Raw genomic sequence first — 6,183 nt, 5'->3', positions numbered from 1 at the left:
GCAGGACACAGCTGGGTGAGGGGGGGGGGTTAGTTGTTAGAAAACAATTTCATGTTTATACCCCAACAAATTGAGACTCTGCAATGAACGTGTTACACTTGAAAAACTCTTTCTTAAAAGCAAAAGGGGGAAAAAACAGCTTTGGAACATTTTGGGGGTAAGGAATGTATAAAAGGGGATGGGAGCTTCTGTGAGTGGAGACAGAGAGGGGAGGCCATCGGCTGGGGACCGAGGGGATCAAGGAGCATGTCTTGTCCTTTTGCTTGCAAGGGACAGGAGCCCAACTCATGTTAGCTTATGTAGAAGTGGGGACTTACTGGAAGGATCCCGGAGCATCTCACAGAATCTAAGTCAGAGTTCAGTAGTTGAGTCACGGGAGTGGTGGTGATGCAGGTGGGCACGAGTAACATCTGGAACCAGCCCTTTCCCAGCCCTCGTTTTTCCTTCCTGCTGCAGGTCAGCCTCGTTCTTTCCTCTCACTGTACACAGGTTTTGTCCAGAAGACAGAAAATATGGCCACTGACGGCTTCCAGGTGTTGTAACGTGGAGGTTCTGTCCCAAGAGAGAACTGACTCTCAGTGGTCCCAAGTCTAAAAATCCCAGAGGATGACTTCACTGGTCGGGTCAGGCCAGATGCGCACCCTGGACAGTCAGCCTGGTTGGGGAGGGCAGCTCCGCAGAGGAGCAGGGAAGGCCCATCCCAGGAAAAAGAGGATTGGTGCCATCAGGCATTCACAACTGGTGTTCCCGGCAGGCATCTGACCTTTTGACACTGTGGTCTTCTGTAAGGATGGGGCTCTGACGACCCCACCATCCCTCCACCTGCCAGGGTGCCACACAAGGTGCAGAAGTTCTGATGACACTGTGGCCTTCACCCCTCATGAAGCCCATGGCAAGGGAAACAATCACAGAAATCATAATAGCTGGCATTTATTGCCCACTTACTATGTGCCAGGCCATGGGCTGTGCTCTATATGAGTTTTCATTGAATCATCACAGCAACTGTATTATTTCCATCCATTTCGAGGATGAAGATACAGAGGTTGGAAAGATTAGGAACCCAAGGGCACGTGGCTAGTGAGGGCCAGTACTGGCCCTCTGCCCAGGTCTGTCTGGCTCCCAAGTCCACAAGTTTTTACCATTCAGCTCTCCTGCCTCTAAGACTGAAGGTCTGAGCCTTGGCATTTCCAGAGAAAGTAGAAAAGTCTTCCTGGCCCGTTATGGACTTTCGGGCATCACAGACAGAGCCTGAGAAACTCCCTGGGGACTTGTTGTGTCACCATGAGGTCTCCAGAAGGTCGTGATGAGCATCTGAAGAGGTGACTCTGCTATGAGCAACTGCTGTGGTTGATGGAGGGGCCGCATAGCTTGATCCTCCATCCTGATGGCTCTGGGGACAGAAGGGGCCCAGGCTCCACTCTTCCCTTCTCCTTTTGTCCCGCATCGCCTTTCTTTCTCCTCCCTTCTGGTTTTCCCTCTTCCTGAGCTAGAGGGAGGGGAGTTCCCCCAGGCACCCAGGGCCTGTTACACAGGCTCTAGCTAGGTCAGATGTGGGCTGCAGGTAGCACCGTCGTCAGCAGAGGGCGCCAAAGCTTCTTCGTACATCCAGGGCTCAGGCCCGGCCCTGGAGGGGAGAGCAGAGGCAGGTTGGCAGGGTGGTGGGTACCGCATGCTCCCTGACCATCCCTCTTGCCTCAGTCAGCCCGTCCTCTGTGCGCCTGTACTAGGAGCCGATAAATGTGTACATGCCTTCGTGTGTGTGTAGGTGTGCGTGTGCGTGTGTGTGTGTGTGTGTGTGTGTGTGTGTGTGTGTCTGGTTCTCCCAGTGTCAAAGAGGAAGTCCCAGGTCAGGGCATAGGGAGAGATACTCTGTCCATAACAAAGCCACTGATTTTACAGACCTCAGTAACACCATTTTCTGGGCAGGCATTATAATTCTAGTTTCTGTCCTACTGTGGGACAGGCCAAGAATGACTGCATGAAGGGAGGGGAATGAACAGTGATCCAGCTCTCTGTCTGTGCCAGGCCTTGACTAGAAGCTTGACACCTATTATCCTGGTTGTCCAATCTCAACAGTCATGTGAGCCAGGCAGTATTAGTCCCATTATACAGATGAGGATGAGGCAGCTCAGGGAGGTTAAGTAACTTGCCTGAGGTCACGCAGCTAGGAAGTGGTGAAGGTAAGATTCGAACCCTTGTCTCTCTGATTCCAAAGCCCATGCCGGTTTCACACCTTCTAAAGCTGCCCTCTCAAACCTGTGTTTTCGTTACATGCAGACACCCCCCCCCACCCCCTATCCCCCCAAAAAATGGGCTTGAGAGCAGACAGTGAGGTTCCAGGAGCAGCAGCTGGCTCGTGGCTGGAATGACTGAGAGATGAATGTTGATGGACAGTGGCAGTTTCTGGGATTCAAGGAATAAGGGACTATATTTAGCTGTTTGCTGTGGGCTAGTTAGCTGATGGAGAGTGAGGACCCAGATTGGCTGGGAGGAGGGAGAGAGAGAGAGAGAATATGAATGAATGGGAATGAGGTGCCCAGCTGACTGGCCTGGCTTCTCGCCCTCAGAGTTGGGTCTCTGTGGCCAGCTTTGCATGGAACCATGGCTGGTTGGCTGCAAGAGAGGCCCTGGATTTCCTTGTCTGAGTTCTCTTGCCTCTAGACCGCACTGCCTTGAGGGGAGGCTCAGGGACAGGCCTGCCCTGGGACAGGCCCCAGCAGGTCCACATAGACACCAAGCTGCCCACTTGACCACCTCCACAGGGCTTCTGCTCTGCCCCCGAGGGGGCTCACAGCCAGGACCTGGGGCAAATGCTGTAAATCCACAGGAGGGCTCGCAGTTCAGCTCACCTGGGAGCCATAGATTGCTGGGCGTGGAGCAGGTGGGTGAAGGCAATGGTGGCTTTCTGAGGAGAAAAGGAAGCCCTGGCCCGTAGCAGCTGCCAACTTCCATGGTACCACACCCTGCCCCAGCCCCATGACCAATTTCTGCCTCCCAACATGCTGCACAGGATGCAGAATTGGGAAGAGGTGTGTAAGTTTGTTTTTTTGAGCCAGCACCAGCTGACTTCAGCACACCACCCGGCAAGGGGAAGGGACCCTTCCCCTTGGGAAGGGACCCTAACCTCAAGGATGTGCTGGCTTCAGCTGGGAAGAGCCGGCAAGCGGACTCCTAAATCTGCGCGTCCCGTCCACAGGTCAATTTAACAGGGGAGAATAAAAAACTCAAGGGTGCATTTCTGAGGGAATTTCTTTCAGCAACAATCAGATCACTTAGCAATTTAATTGCCTAAATATTTTTTTTACCTAATTTAAAAATCGCTCGTCCCGTCCTGTGAGTAATTGGGCAATGTATTATTGAATTACTGAGGGATTTAGTGCCTAAATTGAAGAAGCAATAAAACATTTGCATCTTTTTTTTTTTTTTTTTTTGCGGTACGTGGGCCTCTCACTGTTGTGGCCTCTCCCGTTGCGGAGCACAGGCTCCGGACGCGCAGGCTCAGCGGCCATGGCTCACGGGCCCAGCCGCTCCGCGGCATGCGGTATCTTCCCGGACCGGGGCACGAACCCGTGTCCCCTGCATCGGCAGGCGGACTCTCAACCACTGCGCCACCAGGGAAGCCCAAACATTTGCATCTTTGAATCGAGGAGCTGATTGACACCTGAGGAGGTATTCATACCTGGCTGGGGTGGGCGGTGTGGGAACCTGGTTCTCCGGGCCTCGGTAGCAAGCTGCCCACCACCCCCACGGTGCACCAGGAGCCCAACACGGTGGGAGCAGTTTTCATCATCAGCTAGGCCTGGGCCTGCTTGCCCTCCTGGGTCCTCTCGTGCTACTGTCTTTGCTCCTCACTTCCCAGTTTTCACCTCTGTCCCTAGATTCTTCACTTTCGGCCCTTGGCTTTCCCCATTTTGGTTTGTCCTCCTCTCCTTTCTGCCTCTGTCTCCATTCGCCTTGTCCCACTCTGTCTTCTTCCCTTCTTTTGTGTTTTTTGTTTGCTTTGTCTGTGTTTGCTTTATCTCTCCATGTCTCTCCCCTCCTTGTCTCTCCTTTGCTGTCTTTCTATTTCTCTTGGAGTCTCTCTCTCTCTCACACACTCACACACACACACACACACACACACACACACACACACACACACACCTGGCCTTGTCTTCCAGTTCCTCCCTGCTCTGCTTTCCCAGCTGTACGCTGGTCCCTGGCTCCTTGGCACCATGCTGCCCAGTTGACCTCCCTCCCTCTAGCTGACTCTGCCCTGCCTCTTGAGGGAAATCAGAGTCAGAACCTGTGCTACAAACCCGCAAACACACTCAGGATTCCATTACACCTGGGAGCCACAGGTGGCAGGGGGTGGGGATGAGGCAAAGGCAGTGATGGCTCTCTGAAGAAAACGAAACCCTTGCCTTGTAGCATTTCCAATTTCCATGGTGTTAATACTGTCACCATGGCTGATTCCAAGCTACCAGCACAATGTCACTGAATGCAGAATTGGGAAGAGATGCACAAGTTTGGTTCTTCTGAGTCAGTGCCAGCTGATTTCAGCACACCTCCAGGCAAGGGGGTGGAAGGGGCTTCCTTCCCGCCTGCAGGACCTAGGAGGGGGCTGCTGACGGGGCTGACCACAGAGCAGCCCACTGCAGCCTCCCCAGGGCAAGGTCTCACTGGGCGTGATGGGGCTCGGCTCTGGGCCAACACCTCACTCCACCCTGGCTACCACTTCCTTGAAGCTGGCTTCACAGTATGTTCACCTTAGGGTGGGGCAGGGAGCCGCTAAGGAAGCCTTCCAAGATGAAATACCTGCGTTGAGCAGAAGGTAGAGGTACAAGAGAGGGCGGAAGGGCATTCCCAGCAGAGGGCAGGAGACAGACCACGTGTGGGGATGGGGTCGCGGGGGACATAGCTGCTGTGAGTGGTGCTGGTGACCGCGAGCAGTTCAGTGTTACCAGAGTGTGAAGTTTGAGGCTGGGGAAGGTGAGAGTGGTGCAGAGCAGGCAGACATGAGCCCGGGTCCTGGAGGGCTTTGAAGGAGCCCGGTCTTTTCTGGAAGGCAGTGAGGAGGGTAATGTGATCTGTTGCCTTAGTTCGGTTTCCGTGAAAACAGGCCTCTTGACAAGGATTTGGGTGAAGTCATTTGTTTGCCAGGTGATTCCAGGAAGCAGGTGAGGGAGTAGGGAACTAGACAGGATGGAGAAAAGCGGAGAAAGCATGTGTTAATGATCAGGCTACTGCTGTGGGCATTTGGAGACCCGGCCCAGTGGGGCCCCTCTGACGTATGGAACACGCCTCAGAACTGTCCAATCGAGGGTGGGAAGCAGGGTTATTCATCCACCACAGTTCATTCCTTGTTGGTGGAGGGTTGCTCTTGGGGTGTCAATGCCCCTGGCATTCCAGTATGACCCACGTGGTGCCAAGTTCAGTCCAGGGTCAGAAAATGCCCTTATGAAGAGAGACCAAGATGCCTAGGACCTGGGTCCCAGGCTGGGAAGTGGCAGAGAAGCCCATGTGGCCAGTGCCTTTTGACGGCTGCCTTTGCATTGGGCAGCACGGGGGTCGTTGGTGACTCTGGGGAGGGCAGTTTCAGAGGAATAAAGGGGCAGAAGCCAGAGAGGACTGACTTATGGAAAGAATGAGAGATGATACAGAGAATATAAAATATTCCAAAAAGTAGGGGGACAACAGGGAAACTGTGGCAAGGCCCCTGGGGCTGGGGAAAAGGTGAGCTGCATGCAGACTGCATGCAGACTGCGGAGTTGCTCAGGGCCCAGGAGAGCAAGCCAGGTGGGTCTACAGGAGCAGCAGCAGCCCGCCCAGCCTGCACCAACTCAGACTGAACAGCCCGAGCCCTAGCCGACACCTTGCGCTTCCATATTTCTCCTTGGGCATCACAGATTGGCTCGCCATGACCAGTTCTGCAGGCATTTATTTGATTGATGGGAGCAGACAGGGCTCTGCCCTCCAGGGGAACAGGCCCCATGTTAGGCATCAAGGGGTTGAGAAAAGGAGGACCTGCCCGCATAGTCTAGGGAAGTGCAGCCGTGCAATGACAGATGCAGGGAGCAGGCTGGGGGCATACACCAGTGGAGGCATCAGGAAGTTTGGTAGAGTCAGAGAGGAGACAGCTGTTGTGCCTGGGCTGAGGCAGCCAAGCCCTGAACGTTGAGGAAAGAGGGGGCAGGCATTCCC

Source organism: Lipotes vexillifer, unplaced genomic scaffold, assembly GCF_000442215.2.
Source record: "Lipotes vexillifer unplaced genomic scaffold, Lipotes_vexillifer_v1.1 scaffold242, whole genome shotgun sequence".
In the NCBI taxonomy this organism is placed as follows: Eukaryota; Metazoa; Chordata; class Mammalia; order Artiodactyla; family Lipotidae; genus Lipotes; species Lipotes vexillifer.
Note: the sequence above shows the minus strand (reverse complement) of the source record.